The 27,649-nt window shown below is 38.3% G+C and overlaps 1 long non-coding RNA gene across 1 annotated transcript; it reads right to left on the bottom strand.

Annotated features, from left to right (window-relative positions):
• Positions 1 to 16,760: 16,760 nt before the first annotated feature.
• LOC141633823 (uncharacterized) lies at positions 16,761 to 17,400 on the bottom strand. The gene is made up of 3 exons (XR_012538575.1): positions 17,295 to 17,400; positions 17,006 to 17,197; positions 16,761 to 16,897 (listed from the first exon to the last, which is right to left on the bottom strand). It is a non-coding gene; the product is annotated as an uncharacterized LOC141633823 (long non-coding RNA).
• Positions 17,401 to 27,649: the final 10,249 nt, after the last annotated feature.

The raw sequence follows: 27,649 nt of genomic DNA, 5'->3' as shown, positions 1-27,649 counted from the left end.
GTCTGGTGGTAGAAAACCTCCATCTGAACCAATGTTTATGACAAGCTTTTAGATGATTCTATGACAAACCCGGACTAGCTCCTTGTTTCCCCTATCGATGATGGAAGGCAAGCCCTTTCCCCAAAAAAATCATCCCTCTCGAAGAGAGAAGATATCAACCCGTTCTAAGAAGGAATTGTTAACTCTAACCCAATTTAGTTGGCGAAGCCCGGTTTTTAAGGTGTATCCATTTGTGACTAAGAGAATGAATAGAAGATCATTTTCAAAGAGAGAAAAAAGATGAAAAAGAATGAAAAATGAGAAAAAGAGAAAAATTGGAAAAATGAAAAAAAATGAAAAAAAAAAGAAAAATGAAAAAAAGATGAAAGAAAAATAAAAAAGGAAAAAAAGATGTTGAAGTTATTGCGGAATGCTTTTTGGTTGAATGTCGAAGTTACGGAAGCCAGAATTCAAGTCAAGTACTCATAGTTGAGGTTCAATGGGCGAAGCCCAAAAGCGTAGGTAGTGACCTCTTTACCCTCTAAGTGCTTCCTGAGACGGTTACAAGGGGATAGTCAGGAATTTTGAGAATCATTCCGCTTGTGCTGTTACACCCAGCCTTTAGGGTCCAGATATGGAGATTTGAACCCACATTGTTTTCCAACCTATTTGCACTCGGATTTCATCAAAACCGAGACACCCTTTCCAACCACGTTATAAGCCATAGCCCTTGGCCTTAGCACCACAAAACGAACCTTCAGAATGATAGTTTATCTTGCGAACCTATTTTTACCAAGCTCCACATCCCAAAGAACCACAGCCTTTTGTACCAACCCTAGACACGGGATTTAACAGTACTTTACAGGCCAGAATGGGATACGACATGATACCATAGGTGAAACGTTCGAGTGTGTACACACAATCAAAATGCCAATTTAATGCACCTTGATCGAACTACGTCGGATTTGATTTCGCTCCACGCGAATACGTAGGCAGTCCTTTAGAATAAGGGATTCAATCCACTCATCAACCAAGTTGTCATCTTGTCGGTTTCTTACGGGTCTTAATCAAGTCCAAATGAAGCCACCTTTGTTTGAGTCAGTCTTAGCCCTCGATGTAGGCTAGGATAAGGATATAGGTTCGGATGAATAGTATCAAGTCTCAGAATGAGCTTTATCTAACGGTTTAGGAAAAGATGCTGAGTCATATAGACGTGGGTTTGTGTTGGGAACAGAAAATATGAAAACCCCGCTGAAAAGAAAGAAGGCGTGGAAGAAAAATAGTAAAAGCCCGCTGAAAAGAAAGAAGGCGGTGACAAGAAATGATGAATACTCGCTGAAAAGAAAGGAGGCGAGGAGAAGAGTGGCAGAATGTTCCCAACAAGAGTGATGTGTGATGTCCAACTGTTCTCATAAAATCAGTCTGTGTTTAGTGTCTGGGCGAAGCCAACGTTGTTGCTCCGTGAGTTTAATCCACCTTGTCAATGCCAAGTGATCTTGATTCCCATGTGCCCTCGGGAGCACGCCCATGCCATACAAAATATTCGTCCCAAGTCCGACGACCTTGTGATTCCCGTTTGTCATCTTTTGGCGCCAGAACGGCCAATTTACATTTCTACCCCCAACAAGTCAATAATTGAATTAAAACTCGTGTACACTTACGGTTTTATTTTCCTTTTTTGTTTTACGGTAGCGGGCTACGCCCACGTTGTTTTCGGGTCATACAGAGTGTCTGAGTCGTATTTCCTGCTCACCCGTCAAAGTTCGATTTCAAAATGCCAAAGATTTCAGAATTCCGAAATTTCAAAAATTTTTTGCATCAAATTTTGGGTCGACGACCCAACATCCAAGGGATTCATTTCAAATTCAAAATTTGGGTCGATGGCCCAATTATTCAAAATTTTCAACTCGTTCAAATTTCGGGTCGATGACCCATTCTTTCAAATTCAATTTCAGGTCGACGACCCAACATTCCAACATTTCAACTTCAGACCTCGGGTCGATGACCCAAATTTCAAAAAATTCAAATATTCAAATTCAATTTTTTGGGTCGCTGGCCCAATATTCTAAGTGATGATAAATTCAAAATTCGGGTCGACGACCCAATTATTCAAAATTTTCAAATTCAAAATTCAGGTCGATGGCCTATTTTTGAAATCGAATTTTCGGGTCGATGGCCCAATCTTTCAAATAATCTAATTCAAGATCGATGATCCAAATGTGCTTATGTGATGATTATTGCTAGTACGTTTTTGTGCTTCAAATGTAGCAGGATATGCTTCAACTGGGGGCTCTAAAGTCTTCGACTTTAGAGCCTTTGCAAATCAAATTCTAAAGCCGTTGGCTTTAGAGACCATTATCAAGATGTAAAGGATGACATCCACCAATAATTCAATTCAATACAAGAGTATGAAATGGAAGAATTCCGTAGCTGAAAGCAAATGATGAAAGCGGCGGCAACCTCCTCGGAAAGTCCCGTCCCATTTGGGCACCTGCCAGCAGATGATAAATTTTGGGCAAATGTCAACAGATGATGAATTTCGGACAAATGCCAGCAGATGATAAACTTTGGGCAAGTGTCAGCAGTGGCCGAACTACGACGCGGGTTTGATTCCGTCAAAAACGGATACGTAGGCGCCTAAGGATAAGGCTCAACCCACCATATATGCAATTTTATGGGTCAACGACAAACGATGATAATTTGACGCAACAGAAGCAAGAGTTAATCCCCAACGAAGTTTCAGGTATAATCTCTTCTTATGGCTGGCGAGCTTATATTCGCAAGTCTAATGGACTATAAACGACCCGCAGAATCCTCAGGTCGAAAGGGACCTGAGGTATACTTTGACTTTCGCCTTGTCCAAGCCTCAGTCAAAGTGGGCGCTCTGTAGATACCCGTATCCGCCGATATTGGAATTTATAGAGAACCCGACAAACACCCGATGATGATAGGACGCATGTATTTATTAGTTGTCATTGTCATTATTTGGGTTCGTTTTACGATGTAGAATGATCGTCGTCGATGAAGTATTTTATTAATTTAAATGATATTTAAATTAAAGCTTTTTTAAGGTGAATTCATTTTATTTTATTTTGAATTTACTTTCTCAAGTTTATTTTATTGAAAATAAAATAAAATATTTGATTTGAAAAATCATTTTATGAGTGTATTTGATTTGAAAAATCATTTATTTTAATGTGTTAATCGATTTGAAAAATCGATTTAAAAATCGAAAACTCGTCTTAACCACACGTTTTGGAGCTCGATTATAGCTCGGTTTTTGAGCCCGTTTTCTTTACGAGTTGGCACGAATCTCGAGTACACTAACCAACCTAAGCCTCTACCCATCCAACCCCAGTTGGAACCCCCTTAACCACGGCCCAAATCCCGTCCCAAACACTCCCCAACAGCCCGCATAAATCACTAGCAGCCCCCCCTGTTTTGCGTGCCAAATCCCGAGCCCAAAACCCGCTCCAAATACAACCAAAACCCGTGCCCATTAACCCTAACCCATACCCTAGTATCCTACCCATATTACCTTAGCTTAACCACCAAGAAAACCCCTCACAAAGCCTCTCAAACCCTCACAAAAGCAGCTGGACAGCAGCTATGTGCAAACCGAGCCCGTCTGCCTCTCCCCTCTAAAACCCTACCTTAACTCCTTATAAATACCCTCTCTTCACCATACATTCATTCCTCTAAGTTCTCCATACATACTACCGTCATTTACAAGCTTTAAACTCCAGAAACAAAGTCTAATTGCCTCTCAAAAACCCTCGACAAAACCGACTTACAAACTGAGAATCAGTTTGTGTGTCCTCTTTGAAACCTTTCATTCTCCCTTCAAACCTCCATCAAAATTCGGGTTTCTTGTTACAAATTAACCATACAACATCCATCTACACATTAGACAAAGATTTACGAGCCAAATTGCCCTTGAGAGTACACGAATTCCCTCGAAAAACAGAGTGTTATACACTCTGTTTTCGGGGCTTTTCCTGTCTGTCTAGTTCTATTTGTGCTCATTTTTCGTGCCCAATAACTCAAAATGAGCAGGTATTGTTTTAAGATCTCTGTTATCCTCTCTTTCTAGTTTTTAAAACATCTTTTAAATCGAATTTTCACTGTGAAACGAGAGAGAAATCGCAGTTTGATAGTTGCTGTCCAGATTTGCAAAAAACGTGTTGTTTGCTTTGTTTCTTCATCGACGACGGCCTCTCGAGATAAAATCTACCATCGATTAAGATCCAAGACGGTGTCAACGATACATGTAGGTTGAGGGTGCATCAAATCCTCCCCTTTCTCCCTTTTATTTCGTTTTTTTTATGTTTGTTTTTATTGTTTCGTTTTATTTTGTTTATCGTTTGTTATTATTAACTACGAAACTAGTTTAGTCCGAGTATGAGTTAAAGTACCACCATGAACACCCGCGTTGACTTGAGATGGGAAAGAAACCGCTACATCAGTCGGTCGTAACCCCCGTCTCATTTACATATCCTCGTGTTCAAGGTAGGGCATTAATAAAACGAATTCTAACTTCGCTCTTCGCTTTTGACCCCTCTTTTGTTTCGTGTGATTCGACCCACCTTAGGACCATTCACATGTTAGTATGACCTCTGATTGTTAACATATAACCCATTTAGACGACATTAGATCAATTTAATAACCTAATTAGACACGTTAGGGTACATCGACATAGCTTTAAAATTAACTGACGATTCTGTAACTTAATTGAATGCATCTCTCTCTTTCACCTAATTTCTCGCTAGTATAAGAGTGCGTGATTAGCACCGTCTTATTAACACTCGATGAGTTAAATTAATTAGCGAACTTGACCTAATTTGACCCCTTTAGGCCGTGTAGAATACGCGTTTACAAGACATCTTTTCGATCGATCAACGTCGTTTCTAACTTGTTTTCTAGCCCGCTTTCGAACTTGTTTCGCAATCAATTGATCTAAATAATGAATCTAACCTAAGAATTAGGGTAGGCTAGAACGTGTAGGCCGTGTTTGGTCGTGTCCTTGTGGTCCTTTTCTCGTTATTTTCTTATCTTTATCTCGTTATTTCGTATCTTGTAATTATATTGTTTATCGAGTCATGTTTGGTAGTTTGTTTGTAATTAGTTTTACTTTTATCGAGTCAAAACCTCTTCTAAACACCTTAGTCCTGTTTGGTTAGATGGTTGTGCCCCAATGCATGTAAGAGCGTAGTAAATCGCATGTTGTTTAAAGCAACATGGCCCGATTTATGCTAATGCATGCTTTGGTGTGTGGCCCTATGTCTAATTCGATGAGATTAAGTGAAAGCACACATTACGAGGAGTGACCCAAGGCCGTGAGTCATGTAAGCCGTGGGCCACCCCTTTGTGCACGTTTTTCTAGGTCGAATGGCCGTGTAATGTGTCATGTACGGTGTTGTATATAGCAATTGTATTTAGATCGAGTTGTATCTTTAATTTATCGTTGTGTCGGCATGAAATGCCTGGGTTGTAATAGGGTAGATCCCAACGGCTCCCCCATTCCCATCAAGCCTTGTTTGTTTCGTTTATATGTTGTTAGATCAATCAACCCACATGCTAAATTACAACTTTGACAAAGTTAGTTTAGTTGCATCTAAAACGACATAGAAATTGTTGTCACATGTTAGGGTTTTAAAACGATGTTTGCATATCATATATCGTAGTAGCTATGACCTTGTTTGAAATCCGACACTTGACTTAGTAGAGGCCGTTATTGACGGGTGGGGTTAGGTGTCCTTATGGGCTTCTTAACACATACCCTCACCCCTTACTCAAGATCTATGGTTTCTGGATCCGTCTAAATACCATTGGATTACGAGAGTCATTCAAATCGAGTGATATAGGGTACAAGTCTTTATCTTTAATCACTCGTAGTCGATTGGCTTTATGTTTTTCGATGAAAGGTGTAAAGTTGACTTCAACGGTTCCAAGTTCCCAAAAAACTTGGTGGCGACTCTAATTTGTCTTAATTCGATTCGAAAGAACCTCGAGTCGATTATGCCTAGTGTGGATCCCGAGGACGCAGTTCCCGAGGGCCTTGTCCACACGACCCCATATGCCATGTAATTTGAGGCTCCATCAAAGTATCGGTCTCATACATCATCCTCTATGTGGACCACATTTTCGTAGAAAAATTACCAAGTGTCGACTACATCGGCTTCTTGGATTGGGTTGTCGGCGAGAAAATCGGCCACCGCCTTTCCTTTTTTTGATTTTAAGGGCACGTATTTTAGGTCGAACTCAGATAACAGGAGGGTCCACCTAGACATTCTTCCATTTACCATAGGTTTTTAAAAAAAGGTACTTGATTGGATCTATTTTTGAATAAACACTCACACCGTAGCCGAGCATAGAGTGTCTTCACTTTTTCGTTGCCCAAATTACGGTCAAGCACGTCTTTTCCAGAGGTGTGTATTTCACTTTATATTCTAAGAACTTTTTACTAATGTTGTAAATATCTCTTTCTTCTTTGTCAACAGTCTGGGCTAACATAGCTCCCATTGCAGTATCCATGACAGTTTGATACATCGATAACGGTAGCCCAGCTACACGCGGGCTCAAAACTGGTGGAGATGATAGAATTTATTTGATTTAGTCAAACGCAGCTTGACATTGATCATCCCATATCTCATGTTCCCCAACCTTCAGCTTCTTAATGATCGGCTCGCATATCATTGTCAACTTTGCGACAAATGGACTTATGTACTTTACACGGCCCAGAAAACATCAAATTTGTTTCTCAGTTTCGGGATGGGGCATTTCCGTAATGGTTTTGGGCTTTCTATAATGGTTTTAGGCTTTGATGGGTCAACTTGGATGCCATGGCGGCTAACGATATGGCCCAAAAGCTTGCCAGAAGTAACTCCGAACGCGCATTTTTTATGGATTTAATCTCATGTTGTATTTCCGTCATCTCTCAAAAAAACTTTCTTAGTGCTTCTAGATGAACACTACGTTCTTTTAATTTGACGATCATGTTATCGATATAGATCTCTACTTATTTATGCATAATGTCATGTAGCAATGTCGTTGTTGTTCTTTCGTACGTTGCTCCGACATTTATCAAACCGAAAGGTATCACCGTCTAACAATAAGTTCCCCACTTTATTTGATTATAACCATCATACCCATCCATGAAAGATAAGAGAGCATGATTCGTGGTATTGTCAACTAAAAGATCGATGTGAGGTAAATGAAAATCGTTTTTTGGACATGCTTTGTTCAAATCGTGAAAATCAACGCAAACCTGAACATTCCCATCTTTCTTTGGTCCTGGCACCACGTTGGCAACCCAATATGAGTATTCCAACACCTTGATAAACCCGGATTTGAATTGTTTGTCAATTTCTTCTTTGACCTTTAAGGACCACTCGGTTCGCATTTTGCGTAGCTTCTGTTTTACTGGCTTAAAATCTGGTTTGATCGGAATTCTGTGGTCTATAATCTAAGTGTCAATTCCTGGCATGTCTTTTTAATACCATGCACACAAATATTTGAAATCACCCAAAATGTCGATGAAGCCTTGTTTTTCGATGGTATCAACGCTTGTTCCTATCATTATCTCCTGCGGTTTTACTAAGGTTCCTACGTTAATGGTTTTATTATCTTTGATTATTGAGCTTCTTTGATCATATTATTCCAACCCTTTAACTAATTAAGGAGGTGCTTCAAACTCCTCATCCTCTTCAACTAGTTCGTTTTCGACCTCATTCTCAATGTCATTATTAAAACAATTATTTTCAAAAATGGAATTGCAATGTGAATAAGACAAGTCATAATAAAACGGGTTCATGGTATTATTGATTTGCAATTGTACAAACTGCGATAACATTGGAGCCAACTAATCAAAACTCAATGGCGAGATAGGAGTATTCGGGACAGGCCCCGGATTACCAGCATTAGGAGGGAGTACATGAGAAGGAAAGACTAGGGAGGAGGTGTTTTCAACACTTAACTCCTTAGTCTCAATCATAGGACCCGACTCAGAATCAAACTCGGACTCAAACTCAGTAGCGGAATCATCATCTGGCTTGAACATCTCGCCTTCAGGGGCAAAATAATTTCCCGTTCGTGATGCTGAAAATATCTAAATCGATCTTTGCTTTTGCTTCTAAATCTGACATCCTCTTTGCTGATCTGAACCACCACTAGTGCCAAGCCTTTGTTGCCTTACTTATGGAAGTTGCATCCCAACCACATCTAGGCAGTATATAACCTACCATCAGGTTTTTTGAAGAACCGACTTTGTAAGCAGGTGACCTCTCGTCTGTGCCATGGAGACTTATGGATTCGGAGGGATTCTTAATGAAACCCAAATAGAGTAAAGCCCATCTCTTCCTGTTTTCTTCTCTACCTTGCTGCAGTTTTAGACACCAAGGTTGGAAACTCCTTTCTTTCATTAGCTTATTCATCTTGTCCCTCTCCAACTTAGGATTCGTGTCAACGACTTTAGAACTGGTGATGTCGTCCTTAGTGTTTTGGAGTTTCTTGATAAGGGAAGCCTCTGATTTAATACCCGTATTTTATTACCTCGGTCAAAGGCTAGTCAACGGTAAATAAGAAAATACATTTTACGAAACTATATTGTATTCTACGAGTTATGTTATAAGACGGAATAATAAAATAATAATGATAATAATAATAATACATGGCATTGTATTCTACACATCTATATACATACTCCCACCTACCATCCTATCTATATATACATCCCACATACCTCATTTTCACCCACCTTATCTCATCATATCACAACTCCACCACACATTTATAAGAGAGAAAAGGGAGAGATTTCAAGTGAGCATTTTGTTCCTCTGCCTCGAGATCTTAAGGTGAGACCGTCTTATACTAGCTTATATCTTAATTAATTTATACCGTTGACCCGCCTTGACCTTGACCCACCTTGGGACCATCGTTGACCATCCTTTGAACACCCTTGACCACCAGATCTAGGGTTGACCGTGACATATAATGTTGTTATTATTGTTGTTGTCATACCGTCTTTGGGCTTGATTTTGACCCTCGTTTGTGGCCTAACTTAGGGTGGCTATGGGTGGTTATTGTTGTGGGTTGTGAGAAGAATACGTTGGTGGTCGCCGGTGGTGGAATGGGTGGCGGCAAGGTTAATAAAACAGGTTGTGAAAGGGGGTGTACGGGGTTATGTGTTATTATTAGTTGTTGTTGTTGTTTTGTGTAGGCGGTAGTGGGCTTGTGAGGAGGTGGCGTTAGGGTGCAGGGGAGGCCATGACTACCGTGGCTGGGTGGGGGTAGTGGTGGCTGTTTTAGTGGTCTTTATGGGTGTATATGGCGTGTATGTTGTTTTTGTATATGGCTGCTTTGCTGCGTGTTTTGAAGGAGTTGCGGGTGTGGCTGTGGGCCATTGCCCCACCGTGACTGGGCATGGTGAAATGGTGGTTCATGGTGGTGTGAATGGTGGTGGTTTGCTATGTGCTTTGGGCTGTTTTGGGGATGGTCCAAACATGGTTTAACTTTTTGTGTTGTGTATATGTTACGAGTTTTGGGTATGAGTTTAAGACGGGTTTTAATTAGTGTATAATGGGTTATGAGTTGGGATTTGAATTTAATTATATTTAATTATATATTGATTAGAAACTGAATTAGTAGTAATTATGTGTAATTGTATTTAATAATGTGACGATTTTATGGAGGAGCACATCTGTATCCATTTACTTTATTATTTGACGGGATTACTAAAAGGTAGGTTAATCCTAGTCCGTTTCAATATGTTTGAATGGTCATGTGAGTTTTAGTTTAATGGTCATTGCATTATAATATGTTTGTCGTGAATATAGAATTTGTATTCATATCATACTTGGGAATTTGTATTATGATGAGTCAGTAAATGGCATATTGTATGGTATCTTATATAATTGTGTTTGTCTTGTACATTGCAGGACATGGTGGATTATGATTGGTCGCCTCTTCGAGCTTCCGAATCCAAGAGGGATGTGCACATTAATGACTTGAGTTACGGAGGGACTCGTGTGGTTGATGCATGGCGTCTGTCAAAGAATCCGGTTGGCTTCTGGACTTGGTATTATGGGCGTATCCCGGTACCTATTTGTGAGGTGGTGTCGTGGGCGTGTCCCTGGCACCGGTGGTTGTGAGTACGTCTGGGCGTGTCTCGCTACCGGTGTGGTGAATGTATAATGTTGTTTCATTCATATCATTGGCATGTTGCATATTTATTTATGACGTTGTGTCTTATGTTTATTTATTGAAACTGATGTGTGTGTGTGTGTGTGTGTGTGTGTGTGTGTGTGTGTGTGTGTGTGTGTGTGTGTGTGTGTGTGTGTGTGTGTGTGTGTGTGTGTGTGTGTGTGTGTGTGTCTGTGTAAATTGTCACCTATTTCCGGAGTGGCTTGTGTCGATCCATATGATATATTCGATCATATGGGGGCAGTTTGAGTACAGGTTTTTCTTTTTTACGTGATCGGGGTTCGGGTCGTGCTTTGGATTTGGAGTCAAGTACTTGGATAGTTGATAGATAACATAGATGGTAGTCAAGTTGTATAGTTCATATTTTGTTCATTCATTCTTTGTTATGTAAATCACTAAACTTGTTTCTTATATAAATAGTTTCTTAATTATAATTCCGATTTCACTGCCTTGGGAAACCGAGATGGTAACATCTCTCAATTATCTTGGCCGGGTAAGAAGGGGGTGTTACATCTGAGGTCGACCCTTCACCAAAAACCTTGACTATTGTAGGCTCTTTAGATGACGTCTTTTCCGAAACATTCTTTGAAATAGAGGCATGATTAGCCTTCTCCACACGATACGGGCGCCCAGATCGAGTCAGATGGTTAGACTCGAGAGCCTCTTTTCTTACTTTCAAAATTTCTTTTGGATTATGTTAAATGGTGGCCCCCTTGATAAGGTAGACATCGTCTTCATCCCCAAACACCATTGATCTCATTGGTGCGTTGAAGGATATACAGGGTGCAATTAATAGCAAAATCCCCATCTAGAATTTAATTCTCTAGGCTTGGCATGGATTTCGAACAATCCACGAATATTTTTCCGACAAATACCCCTTTCAGGTGACATTGGCGAATGAGATGGGAGTAATCAACATTGTCTTTGACGGTGACGAAATTAGCATGATGACCAAACGGATTGGTGACGTTGTTGGGTTTCGCAGTAATAATTGCGAGCGTTCCGTTCTCAATCATGTCTTAGATTTCATGCTTCAATATAAAGCACCTTTCTGTATCATTACCCTTCCCTTGATGGAAGACACAGTAAGCATTTGGTTTGTACCATTTGCCTTGTTGATCAGCAGGTGCGTCCGGAGTTGGACCAATGGGTTGTAGCTTCCCTAAGGCCATCAGACTTTGGAGAGCATAAGTGTAGGTGCATCTAATATCAGTGAATACACTAGGATTTTTGCATTGTGACCTCTTTTTTTGTCTTTCTAACACGTTGATGCTTTCGATAAAATGATTTGTTGTAGGAACTTTACCCTTAGAAGAGAAGGCCCCTGAGTATACTTTAGGCTTTTCGGCCTGAGCAGCTCGGCCATCGTCCTCAATTTTCCTTCTGACTTGAATAGGATCCTTAAAGGAGCTAAAATTCTGATATTTAACAGCATCTCGGTAAAGAGGTCGGAGATTCTTCACAAACTTGTCAACCGTTTCAGTTTCATCTGGCTTCTTAGCCATTTTCGCGCTTTCAGCGCGCCATCTTGAAAAGAATTCAGTGAACCCCTCCCTATCTTTTTGGGTCATCACCACTAGTGTCCTCATAGTAGTTTGGATTTCCACATTAGCATAATGTTTACAGAACTCTACCGTAGTGGCTTCGATAGTGGGGAAGTTCTTAAGTTCTAGGTTATAGAACCACGCCTTCGGGTGTTCATCTAAAGATTAAGCAAAGCTTCGAGAGAGCATGTCAGCCGGTACTCCCTTCAATGTCATGTATTCTTTGAAGGCCTTAACATGGTAGACTCGATCTTCTGTGCCCTTAAATTTTGGGATATCAGTGAGTACAAAAATTGTGGCCAACTTCTCTTGGACTCGGACATAGACCCTAAGCATTTTCATAGTGTATGTTGTATCCTTGAGACAATTTCAGTCGGTCCTCAATGAATTGGAATCTTTTCTCGAGATCAGTCAGAGTTGGTGTGGATGAAGAGTAATCATCACCGAGCTTTGCTTCAATTGTTTCCTTTCAGGTCATCATGAGGTTCACTGCTTCAATTAACTGCGTCTTCCATTGTTTGAAATCGGGTTTTCGGCGGCCTTTCTACATGGAAACCCTGAATCAATACATAATTGAACCAAGACCTTTAGACGTTAGCACTCGCCCCAAAGAAAAGACTCAAAGGACATCAATTTGTCTATTAGACATGAATTTTGCTCATTGGTTTGATTTAGACACGGGTTTGACTCAGAGTCAGTATTCTAACGAGAATGACAACATCACAACTTGTTCTCAAAGTGGGTTTCGTGTCACTAAACCCGTGGTTGGACCGTGTAGGGCCCATGGGCTTCGTGTAAACACGTCTAATATGGCCTAGCTAGGAAGTTTCTTGTGGTTTGACTCAAACCAACATGACTTGAGCCCAAAAGGTGAACTTTGGGTGACCCAAATGGATCGTGTCCTAGACTCTTGGGACGTGCACTACTACAATAACCGTTAAGGAGAACGGTCAAGGACCGTTCTAAATGCGTCTTTCAACCGGCCTGTGGCCAAGCGTTCTCTTTGATATATGAGAACGGTTGGTAAATGGTCAACCCGTGCTTGTTGTTATTTCAAATAGCACGGTTGCTAATGGGAACCGCTCTCATTGATATTTCAAACAGCAAGGGTGTAAAAGGGGACCGGGCTCTTTGTTAAGGCGTTCTTTTTGACAGGAGTGTTTGGCGCCATTGTTGAACCTTTTCAAAGAGAACGGGGGATGATACAACCGTCCTATTTGTTAAAGGCGTGCTCTTTGATATACCATTTGGCGCCATTTTGTGCCATTTCAAATAGAACAGGTTTAAACAATTAACCGTTCTCTTTGAAAAGTGTTTTTTTTTATATTTCCTTTTTCATCGTAATTCCTACACGATAGAATCGTATATATAGCTCATATAAGAATTAAACCTGCATTAAAATTCAGAAACTCCAGCATATTTTACGCAACAAATTTTATTAGAATTAACAAGGACAAATCCTTGAAAAAATATACATCGTTTAATGTTTGTAATAGCGCATATGCTACAAACGTACTTTCATACTTGCAAAATATAAATAAAAATCCTTGAATCGTTATTACTTAGTAGCATGTAAGTGCAAAAAGAATTGAACATCAAGAAATTGTAATCGGCTTCATCCACCATTACTTTTCGGCTTAAAATTGAGGGTGAATTCAGCCCAAATATTCCGCACCTCGTCGATTTGCTCAACCGTATATGTCTTTGGAGCGTTAAGCATGAACTATATATATAGGACATCCAAAAATTTAGTTAATACGCTATATATATGACGTGTAAAGTAAAGCAATTAATAAAATGGAGATTATAATAAGCAAAGCGATGAAAATAATTGAAATGAAGAAAAAAAATACATACATTTGGGGTAATATTAATATATCTTCCTTTGATTAGCTGCAACATATATCGACAAATATAATACCCGCATAATACGCTCCCATCAGGCTGGCGAGGACACTAAAACAAAAACCAAACCCATATACATATGTTATATCTACTCCGACCAAAAACAGGACAAAATAAAGCCTGATGCAAAAACTGACGAGAATGCGAATACTGATCAGGCCAAAAACCAAACAGGTGCTGCACAAAACTGATGAGAATGCAAAAATACTGATCAGCCTAACATGCCAAAATTCCCAGCCTGATGCAAAAACTGACTGAAAACAGGCCAAAATAAAGCCTGATGCAAAAAGTGACGAGAATGCAAAACTAAATGCTACATGTAGAGTTACATGTAGAGCTACTTTCAAAATGGATTGACAGTAGCTGTATATGTACTAGGTCCTCCATATTCAAGGAAATAAAAGATTTACTCCAAGAGACCCCCAATCAGTCAATGGTGTAGAATAGGTTATTCATACAAATCTGATGGCATATTAGTAGATATAATAGAAAGGACAATGTTCCATGAAACATGTGAATCAAGCAATGACAACACAAACAAGTCATCCTTTCACAATGCCCTAATTAATAGAACATATATCTGGGACGGTAAAACTTAGATGCCAAATAATTTTTTCAACTCTACAACTCTTTCAAACTAGTAAAAAATAGAAATTATCAAAGTATCATTCTAACATCAAAATTCTGGTGTTGGTTGCAGTCCTAACACTTTCTCTATCCAGTTGAAAATGAAATCAAGGTTTCAGTCTACTAGTTCAGACATAATTCACATCATTAGACGGATCTGTTTATCTTTAGAAATTTTGAACTGGGAATTTGAAATAGTACAAGTTGCTAATTAATTACTAATTACATAACACAGCTACAAGTTCTAGTATAGAGTTCAGTCATTTCAAACTAGTTCCACTTGTACTTTATTATGCTGCAATATTAAGGAAGCATTACAACATCCACATGACAGTCTAACTATTAAAATATAGGGTGAATTAAACAGATTAACAACATTATTCTGTCATTCCTGTGCCTCAATGATTACCACTTATAGCGTTTACCCCGGCCAGTTAGAGTGAGAACTCACATTCTACATCAGCGGATAGTTAGAAGAGATTTGCCATGCTCACAAGTGTCCATGCCAATTACATTAGTATTGGACCTTTTGGGTAAGTGCCTAAAACAAAACTATAAGGTCTCCGCCCAAAACAGACACTTTCATTCTAATGTCAGAATTATGGTGCTGGTCATGGTCAGAACACTTCCTCTATAAAAGATATACTAATGATATTTATTTTTTCCTAATAAATATTGACAATATAAAAGATATACCTTAATTATTCTCCAAGTAACTGGTTTTGCCTCGAGCCTTGCTAGTGGATCGATAGAGTTTCTTTTCTCGAAGGCTCTGTATGTGATTTAACTAAAATAAGTCGTCATGTCAAACATAAGTCAAATCACGCACTAACATGTAATATACATGATTTACCTATTAATTATTTCTATGATAAACTTTCGATGCTCCGTATACCCAGCAGGATCACACCAATACACAATACTTCCAGATGGATTAATTGCAGCCAACATCCAATGATCAATTTGATTAAAAAAAGAGGACAATGAGAAAATTTCACGTAAATATCCAGGAATAAATAAATAGAAGTTCGAAAATGGAAAGCTTTATGTATACCTTTCGTGATAAGCTGCAAATATCAGTTTTCGACCCCTGCCACACTGTGTACATGTCATAGCTCTAGCTATATAATCTTGATCGTAAATCATCAGTTACGGATGCAAATTTAGACAACGTCTCCGGGAACAAGAATCCGTAGGAACTAGTATACTTCATAGTATCACTAAGATCACTCAAATACCTACAACAATTTCAATTAAAATTGTTCAAATAGTTCATAAAAACCACTGTACTAAAAAAATTTCAGAACAAGGCGATTTGTCTAAAACTTGATTTATGCAGGAGTTTGACAGTGCATCATTTGTCGCAATTTCTCTGAATATACAAGGGACAAAAAAGCATGATGGATTTTCCGGACTGAAATAATTCTAAAGCTTGATTTATGCTGGACTGATTTACCAGGTAGGAATCAGTGTCGGGTTGAGAATGCAGTTAGATGATCTTAGGTGTTGTACATGTACTTAGACAACTCATTCCATTCCTTTCTTACTCTCAAACGTTCAACAAACAAAATAACGGCTGGCTTCCTACGGATAAAAATAGATAGAACATGGTCATTAATGAAAGCTTACCTCATAAAAATAGCAATGTGAGAGGCACCTATCTCGCCTTCGTCACACCAATGAATAAGCTCCTCGTAAGAAATCGAAGAAGTGTAGTCATCAAGGTGTAATACATGGTCATCAATCGAAACGTTAATCAGTGATCCGCTCGCCTTCAATACGCGAGCCTCGAGAAGTAAAGAATTCATCAGCGGGGTTCTCAACTTTTGCTTAAACTCACTACTAACTTCTACACCCAGAATACTCGGGACAAGAGGTGGTGCAGACCTTTGATGATTCTTCTTCTTCTTCTTCATTACGATTTCCATCTTTATTATTTTTTCACAAAATAGTTAATACTTATATTAACTTATTATAAGATAATACTTCTAATTTAAAAAAAAAAAACTACAAAATTACCTTACTAGGACTGTGAATATAATTCTAAGGCCACTGAACATATGAGTCCTTCGCATCAATCAATACTATCAAATCATCCCCAACAGGCACATGCAACGCATCATTTTCCGATCCAGATTGTACTTTCTTAACTTCTACTTTCTTATAACCATTAAGTAGTGATCTACCGTGAAAAGTTATGAATTCCGCCTTTTTTTCCATATACATCAAGCCTGATACCACTATCTTATTCGGATTTCCGGGTAATGATAAATCACAGTCTTTCCAGCCCTTGAAATATTAGTAAAATCAGAACTTCAAACTCATTAGTCACGCAAATATATTAATAAGTTTTCTTAAAATCGTAGTGATAAATCAAAAGATGATACTTCCTTCTCTTGGCTAGGTGGCTCTTCATGTGGTATCTCTTTACGGTGTGGCTCTGGATGGGATTGCTCCTCACTCTCTTATATTGAGATACTATGAGAATCATCCATAGATGGACAAGCTTTCGATCCTTGAGTACTCATAGAAATTCCTTTCAGGAAGCATTCTAATAATTCTTGACTTGGCTTCTCACCACTTTGCCAAAAATGCACCATCATACTTTGCATATTTGATACTTGTGTTTGCAAAGTATTTATCTGCATGTAAGACAAAAATTCAACAAATTGGTTATGCTTAAAGTAAAATAATTTTCAAATAATAAATATTTTGAGACGGTCTTATTCTATGTTTACATAATAAATTACCGTCTCTTTGAGACGCTCTACTTCTGTCGGCAGCTTTTTAGGAGCCTTCCCAAAATACTCAATTATGCATATGCCATAAGGAACCCCTCGCACACGGCCACCATGTTCAGGTTTGCCGATTGCCTTAGCTAGTATATCTTCTCGTCCCTTAGGCTTAAATGTACCTGCCTCCACCTCTTTTTCTAGTTCTTTCTACACCCATTCATAATATTATATTATTTAAATACATATATAGTTGTGTCAATTCCTAGAAATTAATAATTTTTGTTTTAAAAATTGAAGAACTTACAATTTTCGTAGCCACTTCCTTGTAATATTCGGTCAGGTCTCCGTTATTAGGCGTGTGACCCCTTAGCCAAGTTAAGTGCCGGTCAACTTCCTCCAATATCACTCCATTTTTGGCAGTCTTTTTTCTACAAAAAAAAGAAATTAAGAATGTCAAGAGTATAGTAAAACCTCCAGATTTAAATAAATATAAATTATAAAGGTATGTCTAGGTGTATGTACTTACGATTTTAACTTCAATCCCACGGTAACCTGCCCGAGAGCCAACGAACCTTGTCCTATTCATACAAGCATTCTTCTTGTTGTTTGCACTTATTTCCTTACATTTTACAACTGTAACACCCCCATTTATTCAGGAGCCTTTAGCTAGACATTCCCAAAAAAATAGGACTGTTACCATCTCGGTTTCCCGAGGTAGTGAATAACAAAGTACAACAATGCCAAAGTACTTTTAAATTAAAATTTTAGTGAATACATGTTTATTACAACTTAATACAATCTTAAAACTTAAAATAAAATAATTACAACTCGCTGCGGAAATAAATTAAGTGATATAAATATTCTATGTGATCTAGACTTCAACTATGGTCCAAGTCAAGCTCCCATCCCAATGCTCCCGAATCACCTAATCTTTAGTACCTGTCAAATCTGCTCCCCATAAAACGGTTCACCGCAGGTGTTCACGAATACACAGTCAACCGCGAGGTTGAGTAGGAATAAAACTAAACAACAACAACATACAATTATCAATCCAATTCAATTCACTTTTATTGCACAACCCCCTGACAACGTGCTCCTTTCCTTTACTTAGCACAACTCCCTTAACAACGTGCTCACATTACTTTGGTACCCCTCCCTTAACAACGTACCGCAATATGTAATAGTACCCCTCCCTCACAACGTACATATTACTATCACCCCAGTGTACAAACTCCCTCAACAACGTACAACTGACTGTCGCACATCTTTTTATAATAACCACATTCCAATCAACGATAACAGTTCACTTCACCTAATCAATATAATCAACACAAATCAACATAAGTCACCCTTCCAACCATTACGATATTATCAACCAATATATACAATATGAATCTCCCTTCCAACAATTACAATTATATCAACCAACACAAAACAATATAATTCTCCCTATTCAACATATGAACAATTCCACTTTAACGTAAGTAATTCACCATACAAAACATAGATAATTAAAAGTCGAGTTGAGTAGGATTATCCCTACCTGGCAAGCAAGCACTCCAATTACGCAATCCAATAATTAAAGCTCACAAATCCGATTATAAACTCTTCACAATTTTCGTTACCTATATAATAATATCAATTACAACAATTATAATTACTAACTTTATTTATTTATTTATTCCTTTTATTTAATTATTTATTATTCAATTCATTATATTAATTTATTCGATTATAATTTAATTTAATAAATTATTTTCCCGTGTAAACGATTACGTAAACTCGACTTACTAATTAAATAAAACAAATACACCCCCATGCACACCCCCATGAAATCCCGTGACACCTCGTGAAAAACAAACACAAACACCACCCCCCAAATTACGGCAAAACCGAGTTAAACCCCTTCCTTTAACCCACCTATCACGCCACCCCTAGCCACCGTCAGTACCACCCAAATCAACCACCTCCTAGACCACACCACGGACCATCCAACCATCCTCTAACCACCAGCTTAACCGTCACCAGCCACCCTTAAAAACACGCCCTAACCCACCCGACACAAACAACACTCACCTGACACCCCCATAAAACCCGTCCCAAAACCACCGCCTAACACCACCTTCACCGCCACCTACAACCACTAATCAACTCACCAATCTACCCTCGACAAAAGCCACCCTAAACCACCCCAACCCAGACCTCCTACAACCACTAAAAATCCCCTCAAAAACCGCCTGCCCATACACATGTTTCTCCCCTATTTTCGCCACCACCGCCACAAACCACCATCTCCGGCCACCAATACACCACCAAGGTGGTCGACTAACTACCCCCAACGCAATCCCACCTTACCCAGGTGAAGACTCGACCATTAAACGGTTTAATTACCCATCCCAAACCCCACGACCAACTCGCAACACCTCCCTGACCAGCCACCTTTAGCCGCCTGCCACCGCCACCCTAGGCCATCCCAGACACTACCACCACACCCATTCCAACCCTTGCAACCCCACGAACCACCTCCCAAAGTTTGGTCTAATTCCGTCAAGGTTTGGGTCAGTTTATAAGTGTCTTAAGATCGTCTGACATTTGGCTTAATAAGAAAATAAAACGAGATTAGAATTTGTTACCTATTAATTACCGCTTGCTAATTCCGTCTCCAAAAGCTCCTCCTCTTAATTGTGATTTAAATTCTCAGATTTAAGGTGGTATTTATAGGGTAGGATTATAGAGAAAGCGAGGTCAATTAGGAAACTATATAATTTTCCTTATTCTAATTAGTAGCAGGAATTGTCATTATAATTATATCATTATTATTTATCATATACTATTAATCATAACATAACTATAATTTCCTCATATAATACTTACTAATTTATTATTGCCATAACTTTATTATTATTATTGATATAATTATTATTACTTTTATATATTATTATTTCCACATTATATATTATTAATTCCCGATATAAATCCCGATTACATTAATACCAATTTAATAAATTCGGCCCATATAATAATAGCACACGGCCCAAAGCACAAATATTAGCCAAACCCAATTCCTGACTTGAATTATTAATTTATTATTTAATTAATGTCTTACTCGTAATTATTATCATAAATGCCTTTAACTAATTATTAAATTACATAAATTAGTTATATAAACTTCACTAAATGACGAGGTATTACAACAACATATAAAGTAGTTAGAATAATTATATATAGTAAGCGGAAAGGCAAAGATACTGAAAACAGTGTGTGGTGTTAGAGCTAGAAAGCACTGTGTTCTTTAGAAACAAACAAGCAGTTCATTGCAATTACACAGAAAAGATGAAATTTGGACAAAAGCAAAGATACTGAAAACGGTGTGTGGTGTTGGAGAAAGTTAATTGACCTACTCATACACTCCTTCAACGAACAAAATTTTATTTAGCCGGTCATTGGTCCTGACCGGGTTTTACCAGATCACCGGTATGCAACATACCAGGGACCTGAAAACAGATAATCCAAAACCAAAGACCTGCTGGGTAAGCTACAAGTCTGGATCAGTCTAGACCGAAATTCACCGATCGATCCGGCTAGCCAGTCAGTGCCTAGTGTTAAACAGTTCAAACCTAATAAGTGAATATTACCTTAAATGCCTGAGTAGTGTGAGATGCCACAAACACATTCCAATCCTCAGGTGTTATTGAGTCATACTTTTTTGTTGGTGGTGTCCTCTGTATTGCGCCTGTCTCGTCGTATAGCCACTTACGGACTAAGGTGCATTTCCACTTTCTCCATAAATTCCCAGCCTTTATGAGACACCAATCATAACGATCTGCGATAACGGTGAAAGCACCCTACACAAATGACAAAGTTTGTCACCAGAGCCTAGTAATTTATATATCAAAAGCACCCTACACAAAGGCTCTGGCTTGGCACAAACACAATAAAGAGAAGTTATGTGATGGCAAGTTACTATCTCAGTACAAGCTTACCATGATGAATTTGATGTCATGAAACCGAGTATGTGATGGCAAGTTACTCTATTTAAGCTAAATGAAGTAAACAAAGACCCCAGCAACAAACACAATAAGGAGAAGTTATCCTTATGTTGTCTTCCGTCTGACGTTACTTATACGCAACCATACATAACAATTGTGATAATAGATTTACCTCTAATTTTGTATCACGTGTGATAACTTCCTCAAGGGAGTATCAGCTTTATAAACCAATTAATATCCTGTGGGTACTTCGGTACCACCAACCTCTAACAACCAGAGCATACTTCATCAGCCAAATCCATATGTGGAGTTTTGACTGTCATGAACAGTGCTTAAGCTGTTGAACTTTGTCACATACATAACATATTTAGAAAAAAGGGCAAACAGATGAACTTAAGGACAAGAGTTGAACTCTCATTCTAATAATTTCAGCATAAAATTCAGCTGCAAGCAGATGATACTCTATGTAGCAAGTCTTCTGTCTCACCAAATGAAAAATTACCTGACAAACAACTACTGCACAGAAACAGATTGCATGCTGCTGCACAAAATTACTTGATTTTGCTTACCATTTCAGTATTGCATAAAACAGATTGCATGCTGTGGCTGCCCTTACTCCTTAAATCTTAATTTGTTACACTTAGAGAATGGTAGAAAAAAAGTCTGAGCTATTATATATAAACTTTTTACTAGGAGTATATCAGTCTTCAGCTAACTGTTAAAAATGATATGCGACTTTCAATTAATCCTAATGAAACTTTAAATGCTCTTGGTTTTTGACACTTACTATTTTATGCATAGAATAACCAAGACAATTACTGAACGTGATACTATCCAAAATTTCTTGCTTCGTGACATCATCCACATGGTCCCACGTTTCCACTGCGCAACTAACATGCCTCCGAGTAGTAACGCCAACCCAGTTACTAAACGTCCCAGCGTACGTTCCTGTAGGCAATCTATGCACTTTATCCCACTCTAATTCAATTGGTTTCTTCTCCTTAAGTGCTTTTGAAACTAAGGCCAACACTGTTCGACTCCTCTCCTTAGACCTTCTCTTCCTCTTCTTGCCTGAGTCATCAGAGTTAGTATTCTGAGTTCCTTTACACCTATGTGATCCCATCGATCAACCTGGCCTGCATTAACAAATTACACACTCATCAAATTCAGTAAATATATCAACATAAATAAGACGTAAATATATTAAATTCTGTAAATATATCAACATAAATATATCAAAAGCTTCTGAGACAGCAGGTTAAAATAAGGGGTTGGGGGTAAAGTGGCTCAGTTATGCAGGTAGGTAGGTAGGTAGGTAGGTTGGTGTTGGTTAGATGCGCCCTTCCTTATAAGGTATGTGGTGATGAAGTCAGAGCAGGAGAAGTGCGCAGCTGTTATAAGGGCAGAAGGAGAAAGTGAGGCTGCCAAGTTTATTTCAGAGGCAACTGTATCTGCAAGAATGGGTTTGATCGAGTTAAGGAAGATTGAAGCTATGAAGGAGAATGCAGCTACAATGGCAAGGAGTCCTCATGTCACTTATGTTCCTGGTGCAATGAGCATGATTATGGGCATACAACTTCTAATTTAACTGCTTTAGTTTGACTTATCCATAGTAATGTAAGACCTAAACCATTATTAATTTAATTCACATTTCACCTAAGAGTAAGACCTAAACCATTATTAATTTAATTCACATTTCACCTAAAAAAAAAGATATGAACTGCTGGGCTCTCCCCCCTCAGTTCCAGGATACTGTGCATATGGGTTGGAGTTATTCTTACTATGGAGGGCATATAGCCTCCTTATTTCAGAAGCTTAAAAGGCTAAAAAGTGGATTAAGGAAGCTTCACACTTCTTCCTTCACTAATCTTTCTGACAAAGTGGCAAACTGTAAACATGCCTTTAAGCAATGTCAGGATAAACTTAGTTGTTCTCCCTTGGATTTTATTCTTCTTGGGGAGGAGAAGGTCTTAGTGCATGAGTATCTTCAGGTTAAAAGAGCTGAGATGCAAGTTCTCTTTCAAAGGGCAAAAATCCAGCACCTCCACCTTGGTGATCTTTGTAATAGATACTTCTACTCTAGGATTTCTGCTAGAAATGTTAGAAATAATATTGGCAGAATCCTTGATGATGCAGGATGGCAGTGCACAGGATTTTATAAAGCATAACTATAATAAACATAAATCATCATGACTTACTCATTTTTCAACAACACGAGGGCGTTTTCTGGAAGGGGTGTCAGTATTAATCCATATTCCTTCGTTGTGATCATCACGCGTATATAAACTCGAACTATTGACAGTATACGTATCATCTGTTGGAGTTAGTGTCCTCCATGCCACTTATCAAATGCCATATCTTGACGAACATGACCCCTAAGACCTTTGCCCTTCATCCACTCACTATGTCGATTCTTAGGGATCCCAAGTATCTCAGAATTTGATAAGTGTGTATAACAATAAGAAAGTGCTTCATCGATGATGGCACGCTCGGAAATGCACCCTTCAGGACGATATCTATTAGACGTATAATCCTTATATACTTTCATCAATCTTTCAAAAGGATATTGATACCTTAAATAAACAGGTCCTAGATACTTGATCTCTCTTACCAAGTGTACGGTCAAATGAACCATGATTGTAAAAAATGAAGGAGAAAAGTACATTTCGAATTCACAAAGAGAAGTGACAACTAAATTTTGCAAATCCTCTAACTCTCCAGGATCAATAACTTTGTTACATATGAGATTAAAGAAAAAACAGAACTTGGTTATGGCATATCGAACCTTTATAGGTAAAATGTTACGTATGGCCACAACTAGTAATTGTTGCATCAAAGTATGACAGTCGTGAGATTTTAAACCAGTAAGCTTGAGATCTCGCATTGATACGAGGCTACTAATATTCGAAGAATATCCCTCTGGCACTTTAACACCATGCAAACATTCACAAAACTCTATTTTCTCCTTTTTTGAGAGTGTATGGGCAGCAGGAGGCAAATAAGTCTGTCCTCCCTTCTCTTGCGGGGCCAACTCGGGTCGAATTTTAATATCCACCATATCCTTCCTAGCTGCCACATTGACTTTTGACTTATTTGGGACATTCAAAAGAGTGTTGATAATATTGTCACAAACATTCTTTTTGATATGCATAACATCCAAACAATGTCTTATGGAGAGTTCCCGCCAATATGGGAGTCGTTCAAAAAGAGGAGACATCTTCTTGTATCCCCGTGATGCTAATTTAGAACCCTTCTTCCCATATGTAATTTTAATATCTTTCACCTTTTGATATACATCATGACCGCTTAATATCTTAGGACATGGACGATGATCAGGTTTTCCATTGAAAGCTTTTTGTTGCTTGCGATACGAATGATCTTCCTCCAAAAATTTACGGTATCCTAAGAAAGCCTGCTTTCGAGAAAACCTTAAATAAGAAGAGTCAACATCTTCTGCACACAAGTGGCACGCTCCTTTCCCATGCACAGTATGTCCACAAAGATTACCGTATGCAGGAAAATCAGATATAGTGCATAATAACATTGCTGTCAAATTGAAAAAACTATTTTGGTACGCATCAAAGACTTATATTCCTTCATCCCATAGTGTTCTCAAATCTTCAAGAAGGGGCGCCAAGTAAACATCTATATCATTACCCGGTTCTTTGGGACCAGAAATCAATAAGGACAGCATCAAATACTTCCTTTTCATGCACACATATGGAGGTAAATTGTAAATAGCTAAAAGCACAGGCCAAGTGCTATGTTGAATATTTAAATTCCCAAAAGGATTCATCCCATCAGTAGAGAGTGCAAGTCGAAGATTTCTGGGTTCTTTCCCGAATTCGGGATACTTGGAATCAATGTGTTTCCACTCTAAACCATCAGCCGGGTGTCTCAACTTGCCATCATTAACTTTTGCATTGTTATGCCATATCAACAACTTTGCATCTTCCTTATTCGCAAAGAGTCGTCGCAACCTGGGTATTATCGGAAAATACCACAAAACTTTTGTTGGGATCCCCTCCTTCTTTTTATATCGCCATTCATTACAAACTGGACAATGAGTGAAACTCTCATATTCCCTGCGACATAATATACAATCATTAGGACATGCACGAATCTTCACATATTTCATACCAATTCCTCTAAGTATCTTCTTGGCTGCATATATACGATTAGGAAGAACATTATCTTCTGGAAGCATATCCTTCAATAATTCGAGGAGGTGAGTAAAACTTTTATCACTCCACCCATTTGTTGCTTTCAAATTATATAGCTTAACAACGGCTGACAATTTTGTATAATTCTTACAACTCTTATACAAAGGCATTTCAGCGTCTTTTAGCTTCTCTAATACAATGCTTGTGATGTCATCTAAATTAGTAACATTGGGTTCTTCATCTTCACCTAGAATGTCATCTATATCAGCGGGATCATGATCTACGTAAGGGTTATCTTCTTCAAGACCGTCCTCAATTAAGCGATCTTGTAATATTTTTTCTAATTCATCATCATCAAACTCGTCAGCGGACACAGAATTCATATCACAAGAATTCATATCCCAGTCCAAATCTTCCAGTGAGTCGATACCTTTATCTATAGGAAGACTTCCCCCCTCAATCTGAGTCTCTCCCATATTTTTCTCCATTCTCTGTACCACTCTAGACTCCCCATGAAACCTCCAAAGTTTATACTTTGAATTAAATTTATGCTTTTCTAAATGGATTTTAACATCCGAGAAGCTCGTATATTTGATATTCAGACACATTTCACAAGGGCATGGCATATTAGACTTGTCTTTCACATTCTTTCTAACGAATTCATAAAATTCAGCTAAACCGGCATCATATTTAGGATCACCTCTTTTCCCATCCATCATCCACGTACGATCCATATTGGTCTATATAATAGAAAAAAGCAACTAATATTACAAATATATTTAATTTGACACTATATATGGGATATGGGCACTTACTTTAAAAACTGATAGAACGACTCTTTTGGGGCATGAAGATAGACAAACACAGAGAAGCTGCAACAGAAAGAGACTGACAACCAGAATAGAAGTAAAATTAAGCACAACTTAATCTGATAAAGTAACTAGTCTTAATAGAGTAGCTTTGTTGATTTATGGACTTTTTTTATTTCTAATTGAAGTTGCTTTGGTTATTCATTAATCAGTGTTGTTATTAGGTTGGTGGTGTTACTCCAGGAAAGGGTGGAAGTGAGCATCTAGGGCTCCCTGTTTTCATCTCCGTTCCAGAAGTAAAGTCTGAAACAAAGGCCAATGCATCAGTTATATATGTCCCCCCACCTTTTGCTGCTAAAACAATTATGGAAGGATTGGAAGCTGAGTTGGATCTCATCGTCTGCATCACTGAGGGAATTCCTCAGCATGACATGGTGAGCTATCTTCTATGGATTATCAAGGATGCTTGTTTATCAATAACTGTCTTATACTCTTTATCAATATCGTTTACATTGCGTCCTTTTTTATTCATTAATGTCTTTTCATTGTAGGTTGTGCTATCAATATGGCTTATTATTACGGAGTATTTACTTAGGTTTACTGACTTCTTGACATTGATGATATGAGTTATGACCTGATATATCATTATTTAATACAGTATGTGTTCTTGTCCCTTCACCTGGAAAGGGAAGGGTGTACTACCATAGTACCATTCTTTTTTTGATAACTAAGGAGTACTGAGGGTTCAATACTCGAGATGTAAATCATAAAGCAAGCAGTTAGCTGCTTTCCTTTTCCCCGTGTGCCACGTTAAGTTTATCTATTATTTTTAACTCATTCACTCATTCACTTGCTTGCATCCCCCTCCTCCTTTTCTCCAAGATATGTGGTAAATCGTGAATCATCACAAAAGAGGTTGATTTCTTGTTATATGGCTGTAGATCAGAATCATTGCGGGAATAATTGAAGGAAGCCAGGGTTTAAGTTAATGTTTTATTTTTCTTTTTTGTGTGGAGTTACTACTTGGTGTTTTCATGTTTTGAAATCAATTGATGATCTTTAATTTGATCTTTAGCGTTTATGTGATTCAACTGCCTTTTGTCAGCAATATTTATAGTTGTAAACAATTTATACTGAGCAAAACAGTCTTCTTTTATTGTCACTAAGAATAGTTGTATTGATAGATAAGTATACTTGTATTTTCTTGTGGAGTTTTTAAGTAGAGGCCTTTTTCACTTGCAATATTGTTCTTTATTATTCATACTTGTATTTTCTTGTGGAGTTTTTAAGTATAGGCCTTTTTCACTTGCAATATTGTTCTTTATTATTCATTATTTGTTATATGTTTTGTTCAGATTCGTGTAAAAGCTGCACTCAACAGACAATAAAAAACCAGACTAATAGGTCCAAACTGCCCTGGCATCATTAAACCAGGAGAGTGCCAGATAGGAATTATGCCTAGCTACATCCACAAACCGGGTCGTATTGGAATTGTTTCTCGATCTGGCACATTCACATATGAAGCGGTGAGAACACGTCATTCTTTTATATGATTACAGGATCAGCTTTTGACAGCAGTATCTCATGAGTCAAGCTTGTGAAAGAAGTATCTCATGAGTCCAACTTGTGAAAGAAGTATCTCATGAGTCCAACTTGTGAAAGCAGTAGCAGCTCAATTGTGCCTTCTCTGAATGCGCT

Source organism: Silene latifolia, chromosome Y, assembly GCF_048544455.1.
Source record: "Silene latifolia isolate original U9 population chromosome Y, ASM4854445v1, whole genome shotgun sequence".
Taxonomy (NCBI): domain Eukaryota; kingdom Viridiplantae; phylum Streptophyta; class Magnoliopsida; order Caryophyllales; family Caryophyllaceae; genus Silene; species Silene latifolia.
The sequence above is the reverse complement of the archived record's forward strand: the minus strand, read 5'-3'. Positions and strand labels throughout refer to the sequence as shown.